This window comes from Protopterus annectens, chromosome 2.part1 (assembly GCF_019279795.1).
Source record: "Protopterus annectens isolate FY-2018-M chromosome 2.part1, PAN1.0, whole genome shotgun sequence".
Taxonomy (NCBI): domain Eukaryota; kingdom Metazoa; phylum Chordata; order Ceratodontiformes; family Protopteridae; genus Protopterus; species Protopterus annectens.
This window is the reverse complement of record NC_056729.1, coordinates 1009961990-1009977390: the sequence shown is the minus strand read 5'-3', so window position 1 is coordinate 1009977390 and position 15401 is coordinate 1009961990. Positions and strand designations below refer to the sequence as shown.

The following is a 15401-nucleotide window of genomic DNA, read 5'->3' as shown; positions in this document are numbered from 1 at the left end:
CCCGAATTTGCCATACATTATTACTCATCTATATTATGTGTTTATTATGATTTGTGAGACATGCTTTATAGTCAAGCTGTCTTCATGTATAAGTCAACTAAAGACAATTATCTGTCCATTGTCAGTTATAATAGCTAGTGTTATAATGTCAGACTAAGACAACTATGTCTGACATTCTAGGAAAATAATGAAAACATTCTTAGCTCTAATGTTGTTAAAGATGAGTGGTCTGTTGGAATGCATCCATATATCTAACATTAATCTCGACAAATCTTTCTGAGGATTCTACACACATATATTAGAAAAGGAATTACTAAAGCTCAACTCTGAAGCCTGACATTGCACAAATACTATTTAATATAATGAAGTTAACTGTCAGCAAATAACAATTGGAACACTGGTAGTGTTTTTTTCTGTAAAATCAAACAGCTAAATAAAGTTTCAGTTCTGAAAATTATTTTGTCATGCATTATTCCTTATGTCTCTTGCAAAATGTTACAAGTGTCAAGTGCTGAAGGATCATTGTTACATATTACAGAACAATTATCAGAAGATGTACCAGTCAACTACATTTCTAGAAGGCAATGAGAAACTTACAAATGCATGTTCTTTGTAAATAGCAAATGTTAATTCACATCAACAAAGGATAGCATCCATGAGCAGTCCAAGTATAGCGTTATCGTGCAAAGAGTAAAAATCAAGCAAATAAAATGCAAGTCATAAACTAATCTTGTTCAAGACTTTGGTAGAAATACCATCAGGAATGCAGGTGAGCTAGTGCAAATCACACTGATGCAAATGAAGCAGCGTAACATGGAACTATCATTTTGACTTTATTTGTGTATAAAATTGGCATATATGCAATGGAAATCGACATGTGAGCAATTAAATTCAGAAATAATAAATTGATAGCTTTAAGAATGCAGTATGAATATAATAGCATCTGTGGTTAGCAGTCTGGCTGTTGCAGATTCGCAAAAGTCAAAGAGTGGAAAGAGTAGAGAGAAAAAAACATCTCCAGAAATCAAGGAAACATGTTTATTCAAACAACAACAAAGTACATCATCTGAGCTTTCACATAATAACAATTCTTCAGAGTTTTAAAACAGATAATTCCATGGACACTTAAATATGTGCACCTTGAACATGTGCTGTTAATTGAATTAAATAATGACCTAATATCATACACTTAAAATCCGATTCCAGCGACAACCATTTGTAAAGTCCACTATCCAATGAAATTCTTACTTTTCTAACTTTTATTACTACTAAGTGTGCTACAGGGTATATAACATGTTTGTAAAAACATTATTCCCAACTTTTCTTTTAATTTCAAGTAGGTATTCCTTCATTTATGTCTTCAGTTTCTGATTGCTTTTGCTACACAAAAAGTCTTCACACTTTGTGCATCTCAGAGGGTATATTAGATTGTTGGTATCAAAGTCAGTATAATTATTACAATAAAAGTTTGATTTCTAATGGATTATTTGAAACTATTATTTTTTGGATGTGTACACATAAAGTACACATACTAAATTAATATACCTACTCTATATGAAGTTTTCTTTACAGACCATCATTCTTAAATCACAGATTACTTTTCTGATTTGTGTGGTTTACAAAACATTTAACAGGTTTTTCAATAAAGATGCAAGAAAGGTGTAAAATTTAGAAAAGCAGTCTGAAATCTGCAACTGTTTTTTTTCAGTAAAGGTAAAGCAAAGATGTGAAATGTGATGAGCTGAACTAAACAAAAGCATTTGCTTTTTTCTTCTGTTAAAATGCTGAAGAGCTTTGTACAGCAAAACTGTTTCTTGTTTCTCTATCAGACAAACACAAACGCGCACACACACACACACACACACACACACACACACACACACACACACACACTAGTAGAGAGTAGGAATGCCACCTACTGTCAAAACTACGTTATATTATTTTAGGTTAAAATTTTATGGTTACTCAAGGAATTGTGTTTTGGAAAAAGTTAGTTTGATTTGAAATTCTGATTCATCAGGAAGAAAAGAGTCAAAACGTTATAATTTAATGCAGATTTTCTGCATGGACTATATTAACTGAAATATTTACCAGCACTGCCTTAATTCAGCTAAATTTACTTTTTCTTTTGAAAAACATCAGGAAAGTGGTTATTCCAGTTGACTTTGAGTTTTGTTCTTGGATTGTATACTAGATTATCAACAAGACTGGAAGCAGTGAAGAAAATCTTTTCGGTGTAGGCAAGTGAGAAGATGGGCTTCCAGCTGCTAAGCGTGCTGTGAATACAGTTCAATAAACTTTGGTGGTGAGTCTTTTGCAAATGTCAAATAGTCTGAAAAGTCAGAGTTAGTTAGATGACACTTATTTTCAGGAAGTGGTAGTGGTAGAATCATCATGCTTTTAAACAGCATTTTTCTTATGTCATTTGTCTGTTCAAAACTTTTTTTTTTTTAATTTTACATTTCATTCTCCAAGAGTACATACACTTCCTTATATAGTAATTTCTTTTTAAACTGTATGGCTTAATGTCTTCATGTAAAGAAATTCATTATTCTCTTTCAAAATCTTTGGTTTGGTGTTTAATGATGTATATACAAGCAACTCTACAATGTCAGTATCTGCCTTATGAAGAAGGTGACTATTTAGATACAGCTATTACAGGTATTAATTATGTACTGAGTGTGCTGGATTACTTTAACTGGCAGCAGCATCTTACCACGAAAGCAGGTAAGGGGTAATGTGACACCCCACCACTCAACCAGTAATCAAGGAGCCTCAATCCTCACCACTGGCACCTCTGGGGATGTACACTGGAAGTATGACAAGTACACACACAGTATTGCCAGATGCAGCTCTCTGCATCAAGTGCAATATCCCTAAGAGCACACAGAGACCACAGTCAGTCTAGGGCTGGTTTCTCACCCTTCCTCCAGATCCCCAGTAAGACTCCCCACTGGCACAACTATAGAATTGAGATTTCAGCTGAGTGACCAAGCCAAGACCCCCCCTCCCTGCACCCTCTCTGTCCAACCAGTGCTTCATGTCTTTGCCCAAGTAGCTGATGTACACACACACTTTTAGGTTTGATTTACACAAACACAAGACTTATATGTAAAGCCATTGAAAGAATTATCATGGAGATGATCAATAGAGATACAGTAAACCTCCAGACACTGGACCCAACCCAGTTTGGTTTCGACAAGAGAAGATCATGCCTACTTCACCTGGTGGACTTCTTTGAGAAGGTCACCAAAGTAAAAGATGAAGGCAAAATTGTTCACACTGCCTACCTTGACCTGGCCAAGGAATTAGACACCATACTCCATTCGGGCATTGTCAACAAACTCAGATGGTTAGGTACAAACCCATATGTCACCCAGTGGATAGCCAACTGGCTCACAGACAGGACCCATGAAGTTAGAATTGTCAACTCCACCTCTACAAAGAGGCCAGTCACAAGTGGATTCCCTCAGAGAAAAGTCCTTGAACTGGTCCTTTTTGGCATTTACATTCTTAGAAGTCAAGGCCAATGTCAGTGATCTCTGGCTGACTAAATTTGCAAATGATTGCAAATTAGGAGCTGTCATTGAATCTCACACTGACACAAATGATCTCTAGGAGAGGCTGCCACAGACAGATAATGGGTGTCAGTGCCATGGACTAAAACTAAATGCCAAGAAATGCATAATAGTATCCTTTAGGAAGTCACCCATCCCTGGTAACTATCATATTGACAACACACCCCTTAGAGTTGACCCAGTAGTCAGGGACTGAGAGGCACACATAGACAGTAATCTAGGCTTTGACCATGAGGAAATCAATCTATGTTGTGCAACATATTAACAAAGGTGTGGAATCTCAGGAAGTTATTGTTCCACTGCATTCGGCATTCATCAGACCTATAATTGAGTACAATGTAGTCACTGGTATGTACCTAACCAGACCTATCCAACAACTAGAACATCCACAGAGGTTTCTCACTAAAAGAATACAGGGCATAAGTAATATGCCCTATGCAGACTGCCTCAAGGCCCTATCCATGTATTCTGTCTCCTATAGGCTTTTGAGGGGAGATCTATGCCTGGCATACGGGCATTGTCAGACCCTGCTCTGATGGACCTCCTGCATATTCACAAAACAAACAGCACCAGAATTACCCATTCTAAAGACTTAAACCTTGCCTAAGATATAAATAGGACCTAGTAAAGAGACTGGTATGGATCCCAGAGACTACCTCGTCTATGGAACAGGCTCCCCATCCATGTGAAGCAGAGTTCCTCCCTAACCCAATTCAAGTGTAACTTGGACAATTGGATGGGAAACTGGAAATTCATCCCTGATTTGGCACCTATGTCTCTAATGCACCCCTGCTAGACAGGGTTTCAGGGAAGTAAATATTGTGGAAAGAAATATCCAGAGAATTGTTATGGCTAGGCTTGTATAGGCCCTAGGGCCGATAGCCTAGTACCAAACTATAAACCTATGAAACATGTAACCTGTAAATGGTTCCCCTCCCAGGCCCATTCTTACACTTATCAAGGGTATAGGTTCATAGGTGTGCACTAGGCTAATGGCAGGAAGTAAATGCACACACAGCCAGGAAATGGAACAGCTTGTTTTAAGTTCACCAAGGCAGATTCAGTAAATCCAGGTAGGCACCAAACGAATTCAAATAATTCCTTTATTCAGAACCACAGAATAATAACACACAAGCGCTTTCGCTCAGAGGAATTCTGAGCTTTATCAAGTGACACCATGCTGTTGAATCAGGTGTCTTATATACCTTGAAAATCCTAGGTTAATTAGAAAGCACTACCAATTAACATTTTAAAGAGACTATGCACTATTCCACATGCTTAAAAATTCCTTTAAAACAAAATATATAAAAAAATGTAATAGATTGCTTAAAATAATGCATTAATGCATCTGTCACTGCTAAAAATGCTAATAGCTTAAAAATAAATAAAACACTGTGCACTGTTTCCATAGCGTTTAACTTTGTAATAAAACTTGCTTTGTGCAAGAAGTTGCACTTCTTTTGAAAATTGGGATAAGATGGAGTGACTTGATGAACCAACTGTTGTTCGTGTAAGTATAATATAAGGCTGAATGCCTAGTATGGGTATGACAATATTTTCCTTTTCTTGGTCTTGTTGACAACCCTGCTGGAAAAAGAACACTATATTTTAACCAAGTTAAACTGTGCTGTACAATAGGTCTTTCCTTAACATAGACTTTGTATAGTGTAGCATTAAGTGAAAATCATGCCCATGTGTACGAGTACTTGCCATAAGTAATTGTGTGGGGAATGTCAAACTAAAGTCTTGCCCTTCTTAGTTTCAATAGCGGCTTGATACTAATCAAACCGTTGAGCCCAGGGGGTCTCCCAGCATCTAACTTTAATTGCCAGAGGAGTTCTCGATATTCTAAAGTTGATTCCCAATCACCCCCCCTGGCATCAGGCTTGACTTGCTCCAGTACCATAAATTTCAGTTTTATGTTTGGACAGGTCAGTGAGTGCTTATAAAAAGCGTTGGTTTCCTTCTTTTTGTTTATATCATAAAAATGTTCGTATATCCGCTATGAATTCCCTTTCAGTTTTGCCTACATAGAAACTGCTGCATGTGGTGCAGAAGCCTAAATAGACCACCCCCTTGCTACCACATGTGAAATGGCCTGCGGGGTAGATTTTAAACCTTCTGGGTGGAATGGTGATACTTTTTTCTTCCAAGATGGCATGGCATTGGCTACATGCCCCACATTTAAATGTTCCCTTTCTTGCTGGGTTAGTTTTCCTTATAATGCTCTGCTTTTTCTCAAACATTTCCTTGAGATTGGTACCCCTTCTCCTTACAAATGAAGGTTGGTCAGGCAATAGCCCCTTAAACTCTTCAAAGAGGGCAAGTACAGGCCAGTACTTCCTTACAGATTCCTCCATTTCCCTTGAGTGCAAAGAGTAGGTGTAGATAAAACTGTTCTTAAATTCATTGTTGATAGCAGGAGCAGGGCTGGCTGGTATGCCCGTTCCCTTACCCAGAAGGGGTGCATAGACAGTTCCTCTTTTGGAATTTACCTCCTCGACCAGACTTTTGAAGAGGTCCAGAGGATAGCCCCTTTCTAAGAACAGACTTTCCAAAAACCTGACCTCTGCCATGTAGTCGTCATGTCCACTGCAAATCCTGCTTGCCCTGATGAGTTGTCCTTTGACAATGACTTTTTTCTGGAAAAAAGGATGTGCACTCTCAAAGTGCAGAACAGAGTTGGAAAAAGTAGGTTTTCGATACAGCTTAGATTGAAAACTGTTCTCGAAGTAATTTTTGTATATGGTGACATCCAAATAATGCAATTGGTCTGGATCGGTGGAGTGAGTGAACTGCAGAAAATTGGTACTTGCATTGATGTGAGCAAAAAAACTCAAAAGCTCATCCTCAGACCCTTGCCACAAGATGCAGATGTCGTCAAGGTAACGTCTGTAGAGTAGTAGATGTTGCTCCCAAGGGGGGATCAATACAAACTTGTGCTCCCATACGTGAAGCACCACGTTGGCGTAAAAGGTGGCACAGGATGCCCCCATTGCTACTCCTTTACTTTGCTTGAAGAGTTCTCCATTGAGAAAGATGAAGTTGTTACGTAATACAATTTCCATGAATTCAATGACCAAGTTGCTTAGTCTGTTGTTCAAATCGGTTTCATTGGTGAGAAACTCACCAAACCAGTCCAGACCCTCATCATGTGGAATGCTAGAAAAGAGATCCTTGATGTCAATGGTCACCAGCAACAGGTCAGGAGAAAACTTGGTGGTAGGAAAATCACACAGAAAGTGCCAGGAGTCCTTGCATACATGCGTAAGCAGGGGAGTGAATCTCTTAGTCAAACAATCAATAAATTTACCAATGAGTTCCGTGATTCCTCCTGCCCCTGCCACTATTGGCCTGAATGCTGGTGGGTTAGTTCCCTTGTGAATTTTAGGGATGCCAAACAGAACCGGTATCCTTGGTTTTTCTACATGTAAATAATTGTAGAGCTTCTCATTGATGGAATTTTGCAGCAGTAAATCGTACAAATGGTAGTTGATTTGCGCTAGAGCAATATTGACTTCATTTCGTGAGACTGTTGAATATTGCCCATCATTTTGGAGCATGTTATGAATGTAAGCCTCCGTCTGCAGCAAACATCAACACTACCCCTCCGCCTTTGTCCGGCTTCATTATCCTTACATTTTCGTCCTTTAACTGTTTAATAAAGTTGAACCCTTCTTTAGAGAAGTTGCCAGCTAATGAAGTCTTTCTGTCCATAGATATTTTCCTAAAATCCTTTTCCACCAAGTTCTCAAAAAAAGATATGAGTGGGTGTAGTGGGGGGTTAAATACACTTCTGCGGCTTGGACCTGTCTCCATAAATTGCTGCCCCTTAAAATAGTGTGTTAAATTCAAACCCCTGGTAAAGAGTTTTAACTCAACCAGGGACTGTGAAAGATTCATAGGTCTAGAAGGCACAAATTGCAAGCCACGCGTGAACACGTCAAACACCCAGTCATCCAGTTCAAAGTCCGTGTAATTATAAATGGCAAAGTTATCCTTTCTTAAAATAGTACACATGTCATTAAGGCCCCCTATACCATTGCCTTTAATACTGTTGATGTGGTCCACAGCAAATTCTGTGTTTGAAGTGTTTAGTGTTACTTCAAAAAAACTTTCCTCATTCACTACCTGCGGGTCCATGCCCTGGGTGCCTGTTTGTGTCCCCAAACCCCGGGCCTCCCGGGGTTCTGCTGAAAATCCTGGTTGACACCCTTCCTACCCTTTTCAGCTAGCCTTTCACTTCTTCGAGGTGGCTCTTCCACCTCTTCGTGAACATTTTCCTCTTGGGCATTTACTACAGAAGGTACTTTGTTAAACACTCCTTTGGTATAACGGTTAGGGGCAGGGTAAGCCACCCCTTCCCTGTATTCTGCCAAGTCTCTTTCCAGCTTTCTCAATTTTCTATTTAAAACCTTGTCACAAAACATATCAACTTTGTTAAACATTAGATCATAGTCACTTTTAAAAGCAGAAAGTCTGCATCAGTTGTTATTTTAGTATTCAATATTTCCAAATCCTCTAATAATGAATAAGCTTTACATTCATATTCAGAAATCATTAGGTTCAACATTTCCACACCTGCTCTATCAAAAATATCACATAACTTTTCATAGTAAGGAGTACCTGCTTGCACATTATTGGGAAATTTGTAAAACCTTAAACCTTTAGGAATATGTTTAACCCTAGAACATTCTCTAAGGTAATCAATCTCAAGCTGGTTAGATTTGAGCAAGTATAGCTTGTCTTTAAATTCATCAAAGTCTTGTTCAAATTTGGAAAAATTGTGATTGTTTACAGTACCTTTAGAAAAGCCAAACTGTTGTCCAGCCCATCTAGAAAAATTAAAGTCACTAGGTCTATTCCCAGTTCTGTTGTTCCTTGTATTCTCATTCTCCTCGATTAATTCAAGTTGTTCATGGTTAACTTCATTGTTTCCTCGTCCCCCACGTGTTCCTGTTGCATCAAAGGTAGGTAAACCTTTGAAAAGTTCTGTTGTTGTACGCCCAGAGGGTGCCTTGCCTCTAGCACCGGCTGCATGCTGTTGATTACAAGCAAATGCTGGTGAAACTGTACCATTAGATTTTAACAAAGAAGTAAGCTCTTTTAAAGCGTATAAAACTTCATTAAATTCTGTGCGTGTAACAGGAGCTTCATTGTCCGCTCCTTGTAGCACCTCCGGTGTTTCCGCAGCATTAAAAGTGTCCAATCCAGTAGCCATGGTGAAAAAAGCAGCAAAGAAGTCAAACAAACAGCAGAGAACCAAACCAGGAAGTAAATGCACATACAGCCAGGAAATGGAACAGCTTGTTGTAAGTTCACCAAGGCAGATTCAGTAAATCCAGGTAGGCACCAAACAAATTCAAATAATTCCTTTATTCAGAACCACAGAATAATAACACACAAGCGCTTTCGCTCAGAGGAATTCTGAGCTTTATCAAGTGACACCATGCTGTTGAATCAGGTGTCTTATATACCTTGAAAATCCTAGGTTAATTAGAAAGCACTACCAATTAACATTTTAAAGAGACTATGCACTATTCCACATGCTTAAAAATTCCTTTAAAACAAAATATATAAAAAAATGTAATAGATTGCTTAAAATAATGCATTAATGCATCTGTCACTGCTAAAAATGCTAATAGCTTAAAAATAAACAAAACATTGTGCACTGTTTCCATAGTGTTTAACTTTGTAATAAAACTTGCTTTGTGCAAGAAGTTGCACTTCTTTTGAAAATTGGGATAAGATGGAGTGACTTGACGTACCAACTGTTGTTCGTGTAAGTATAATATAAGGCTGAATGCCTAGTATGGGCATGACAATATTTTCCTTTTCTTGGTCTTGTTGACAACCCTGCTGGAAAAAGAACACTATATTTTAACCAACTTAAACTGTGCTGTACAATAGGTCTTTCCTTAACATAGACTTTGTATAGTGTAGCATTAAGTGAAAATCATGCCCATGTGTATGAGTACTTGCCATAAGTAATTGTGTGGGGAATGTCAAACTAAAGTCTTGCCCTTCTTAGTTTCAATAGCGGCTTGATACTAATCAAACCGTTGAGCCCAGGTGGTCTCCCAGCATCTAACTTTAATTGCCAGAGGAGTTCTCGATATTCTAAAGTTGATTCCCAATCACCCCCCCTGGCATCAGGCTTGACTTGCTCCAGTACCATAAATTTCAGTTTTATGTTTGGACAGGTCAGGGAGTGCTTATAAAAAGTGTTGGTTTCCTTCTTTTTGTTTATATCATAAAAATGTTCGTATATCCGCTTGCGGAATTCCCTTTCCATTTTGCCTACATAGAAACCGCTGCATGTGGTGCAGAAGCCTAAATAGACCACCCCCTTGCTACCACATGTGAAATGGCCTGCGGGGTAGATTTTAAACCTTCTGGGTGGAATGGTGATACTTTTTTCTTCCAAGATGGCATGGCATTGGCTATATGCCCCACATTTAAATGTTCCCTTTCTTGCTGGGTTAGTTTTCCTTATAATGCTCTGCTTTTTCTCAAACATTTCCTTGAGATTGGTACCCCTTCTCCTTACAAATGAAGGTTGGTCAGGCAATAGCCCCTTAAACTCTTCAAAGAGGGCAAGTACAGGCCAGTACTTCCTTACAGATTCCTCCATTTCCCTTGAGTGCAAAGAGTAGGTGTAGATAAAACTGTTCTTAAATTCATTGTTTGATAACGGGAACGGGGCTGGCTGGTATGCCCGTTCCCTTACCCAGAAGGGGTGCATAGACAGTTCCTCTTTTGGAATTTACCTCCTCGACCAGACTTTTGAAGAGGTCCAGAGGATAGCCCCTTTCTAAGAACAGACTTTCCAAAAACCTGACCTCTGCCATGTAGTCGTCATGTCCACTGCAAATCCTGCTTGCCCTGATGAGTTGTCCTTTGACAATGACTTTTTTCTGGAAAAAAGGATGTGCACTCTCAAAGTGCAGAACAGAGTTGGAAAAAGTAGGTTTTCGATACAGCTTAGATTGAAAACTAAGTAAATATTGTGGAAAGAAATATCCAGAGAATTGTTATGGCTAGGCTTGTATAGGCCCTAGGGCCGATAGCCTAGTACCAACCTATAAACCTATGAAACATGTAACCTGTAAATGGTTCCCCTCCCAGGCCCTTTCTTACACTTATCAAGGGTATAGGTTCATAGGTGTGCACTAGGCTAATGGCCCTGGAGCCTTTACAAGCCTAGCCCATAGGATTACCCTGGCATCATGTCACCTGACCTTAGTTCCTAGTGTCTCTGTTGAGTATAGCCACTGGAGTGATCCCCGGGGTGAATTTTCTATTTCCCGTCCACTCATCAATATTTCTCTTGAAGAGGGCCAGTGAGGTGCTCTGCTTGACATATATGGGAAGTCTATTCCATAGCATGGGCAGTCTCTGGGATATGAACCTGCCCCTCCAGCATGTTCTGTTGATTGTGGTAATGAGGTTGAGGTCTCTGGAGTGTGTGGTGTGGAGGGATTGGGATTTCTTTAGATGTAGCATTTCTAACAGAGCTGGGTCAGACATGGCTTTGTAAGTTAAGAGATCACCTCCAAGTAGACGATATGAGACAGAGAATAGTTGGAGTTTTTTTTTTAGTCTGTCCATATAGGACAAGTGTTTAAGGCCTAGGATCTTATTTGTGAGGTACTTTTGTGGTCTCTCCAGTTATTCCATGTGCCTAGTGAGGTGCATGCCAAATGGGCCATTGTACTCAATGATTGGCCTAATGAGGGAAGAGTAGAGGGAGATAATGACCTCTTTCTTCCAGGATGCAAAACACTTAGTAATGAGATGTGCCACATAGAAGGACTTTCTGACCACAGTGGCAATGTGGTGGTCACATGAGAGGTTGCTGAAAACCTGTGTTCCCAGACCTCTTATAATGCCTTCTGTGTTCAGAGGACTACCATCGATTTGGTAATTCAAGGGAAATGGGTTTTTCTCAAGGGAGATGATGACACATTTTTTGGCATTAAGCTTAAGGTCATGGTTCTAACACCAGTCGTTGGTCTCAGTGAGGCCTTTATGGAGGATGTCAACATCACTTGGAGAGTTAATAATAGCTCCCAACTTGCAATCGTCTGTGAACTTTGTCAGCCAGAGTCCCTTCGTGTTGGCCTGGACTTCAGAGAAGTAGATGCCAAACACGAGAGGACCCAAGACCGAACCCTGTGGGACTCCACTCATGACTGATAGGCAGTCTGACTTGGAGTCAGCTACTTTCACACTGTGGGTTCTAACTGTGAGCCAGTTTGCAACCCACCTAGTGATATAGGGGTTGATGCCCAGCTTAGTGAGTTTTTCTATGATTCCTGAGTGGGGGATGGTATCAAAGGCCTTGGCCAGAGCAAGGTAGGCAGCATGAACCACCTTGCCTTCATCCACAGCTCTGGTGACTGACTCAAAGAAGTCAACTAAGTTGAGCAGGCATGATCTACCCTTCACAAAACCAAACTATGTAGGATCCAGAGCTTGGAGATTCCCTATATCCTTGTTTATTAGGTCCATTATGATGCATTCCATAACCTTGCATATCAGACTTGTCAGGCTAATGGGGCAATAATTCCCAGGGTCTGTAGTTGCTCTTCCTTTGTGTTGAGGGATGACTGTAGCAGTGCCTCATTCGATAGGGACAAAGCCTGAGGTGAGGCTGTGATTGAACAAGAAACACAGGTAAGGTGCCAGTTCACTCTGTAGTTCATGTAGAACACAGCCAGGGATATTGTCAGGTCCCATAGGAGCTGTATTCTTGGCCTTAGATAGTGCTGCTTTAACCTGTGCAGCAGTAATACTGGGTGCCTGGCAATCTACTGGTATAGTGATTGGTCTGGGGGGGGGAGCAGTAAAGTTGGCACTGAATTTGTAGGCCAGTATATTGCCAATATCTGTTGGCTCAGTATAAGAGGTACCATTGTGCAGTAGCTCAGAGCAAATCTGGGTATTGCCGTGAAGATTCTTTACATAAAAGGCCTTGAGGTTGTCTTTACTATCTGCTGCAATTTTGTTTTCATCGCTAGCTCTAGAGGATTTAATGAGGGATCTCAACCTTTTGCTGAGGCAGATAAGGGAGCTTTTCCAGTCTTGGAACTTCACATTATTTCACATCAGTTTCCTCCTTCTGTTGTAGAGTTTGTTTATGGCAGGGGACCACCAGATCGGCTTCTTTTTTTTTGAGGAGACCATCTTGGTTCTATTGGGTATGGCGAGATTCATGCATTTATGTATGTGTTCGTACAGTGCATTGGTGTATGATTCGGCAGTCATTTAACTATTCTCCATTTGCATGCACCTCTGTTTTTAGGAGCACAAAGTTAGCTTCTGAGAAGTTTTTCATAGTGGTTACCTTTGTGGGGGGTGGGAGGGATGTGGATTTCCAAGGTGATTAGATTGTGGTCAGATCTAACCAGGGAGGAGTTGACTACTGATGTAGAGCAATGGTTGCCCATGTTAGTAATGACCAGGTCAAGGATGTTGCTACCTCTAGTGGAGGTAAAAATGAGCTGGTCCAGGACATTGGAATTAATGAATACCAGGAAGCGTTGGGCAGGGGTATTGGTACATGAGTAGTTTTCCCAGTTAATGGAGGGGTAGTTGAAGTCACCCAGTATGAGAGTGTTAGGTTGGACCCTAATATTCTCCAAGGTGCTTAGGAACATGCTGTGTGAGTCTTGAGACATGGTTGGGGACCTATTGCAGGCTACGACTTGAATTGTTACCTTACCCAATATTAGCTGCACCTGAAGTATCTCAGATGTGTTATATTGGGCTAACAGTCTGGAGGTGTGCACATCCTTTATGAATATGGAAACACCACCGCCTTTGGAGCTTCGGTCCAAGTACTGGGGCCAAAAGGTGTGGAAAGAGTTATAGCCTGGTAGTGCAGTGGTGCTTTCTGCTGCTTTAAACCAGGTCTCTGTTACAGCACAAATGTCGATGCTCTCCATTTTAAGGAGTGCTTTGAGTGAGTGCATTTTGAGATTTAGACTTCTAGCGTTGAGCATCATGACCCGCAGATTGCATTTGTTTATAACTGTTACGGTGATTATTTGGTCTTTGGAACACAGTCTAAAAAAGGCAATATAGGGGTGGCAAGAGCCTTGGCCAGTATCTAGAAGCCCAGGGATGACAGATGCAGGCCATCTCTGGCAGACCATAGAGGTCTGTCAATCATGTCATCCCAGGCAGAAAGATACTTGTTCCGCTTAGAATTACACCAGAAACTTATCAAATTGCTGAAATCAATCAGTTTCTGCTTGTACTGTGATATCATTCTGGATGGTGGTATGATGCTGCTTAGGGCTAGGGTCATACCCGGCTAGATTATATAATCTGAGAGCTCTTCCATGTCTCTTTTCATGTAGTCCAGAGAGGCATTTCTCAGGTCATTCACACCAACATATACAATGCCAGAGTCATATTCGTAGCTGTTATTGAGGGACCTAAGTGCGGGCATTATGTAGCAGATCCCGACACCTGACAGGCAGCTGACTCTTACTTTCTCCTTATTCAACCTAATGAATGGGACATCAGTGTGCCTCACTATCAAGTCACTTACGACTAGTATGTTGGGCATGCTGTTTTGCCTTAGGGGCTTTGGTTGAGTGGCACACTGTTTAAGAGAGTTATGTGTCTCATGATTAGTGTTGTGTTGTGGTGGTCGAGTGTGTTTCTGCCGTGGAGGTCTCTGCTGATTGGATAGATTTTTATTGACAGCCTCCGCGAAGGTTGGTGTGTGGTTTGTTTTTTATGTGAAGGCAGTGCTGGTGTGTGTGCTGGAGGGCTATGTGTTCCATGTGGTGTGGTGCAAGTGTTGACCTTCTCCTCTTGACTATCTATTCATGTCTTGGCTGGGGAGTGCATGGCTTCCAGTTTGGCTATACACGTGCATCTCTCGCAAGTCTGAGTGTTGTGAGGTAAGCGGAGATGGTTGTCAGTGTACATGAGGCAGTTGCTACATTGCCTCACAATGCCCAAGTTCACCATGTTAATAGGAAAAAGCACAGAGAACCGACCTTTAGACATGCCTGGAGGGGTGTGCATTAATAATAAGTACTGAAGCTGTTTCCTTGTAGAACATTTAGTGCTAGTAGCACTTTTGTGTGCTACAATAATTGCTACAAGAAGTCTTGTAAAGTGCTAAACTAATAAGCTAGTAAAAGTACAGGAGAGGAGAGAGCTAGCAGATCTAAGGGAAAAATTGAAGAGCAGACTTTGGCACCACTCAGAAGCTTACAAACAGTCTGCATCTGGACTAGACTAGTTACAGGAAAGGTGGGAAACAACTGCAAATGCAGGCTTTTAAACCCAAAAGTTGAAAGAGATGGAAAAACTGCCCAAACGGTCAATAAACTATAATTTCTGGGTCAGAAACAACTCCTCTTGTGGTAGATAGGCTACTTAGTGCTTACCACTCTCACTGATAAGCTAGAAGGCTTCCCTCCAATACAGAAAGACTTGGGGGGCTCAGAATCTTACAAACAGTCCTGGATTCAGCAAATCTGTATCTGGACTAGACTAGTTTCAGGAAAGGCGGGAAACAAACGCAAATGTGGGCTTTTAAACCAGCAAGTTGAAAGAGATGGAAAAAACTGCCCACATGACCAGTAAACTACAATTTCTGGGCAAGAAACCACTCATCTTGTGGTAGATAGGCTACCCAGTGCTTACCACTCACTCTGATAAGCTAGAAGGCTTCCCTCCAACACAGAAAGGCTTTTGGGGATCAAAAGCTTACCAACAGTCCTGGATACAGCAAATCTGTATATGGACTAGGCTAGTTACAGGAAAGGCAGGAAATGAGTACAAATACTCGCTTTT

General features: G+C 40.6%; 1 protein-coding gene across 3 annotated transcripts in view; it reads right to left on the bottom strand.

The window, feature by feature from the left end:
- SLC2A9 (solute carrier family 2 member 9) overlaps window positions 1–15401 on the bottom strand; it is a 3818728-nt gene that overhangs the window by 2532724 nt on the left and 1270603 nt on the right. The window lies entirely within an intron of this gene.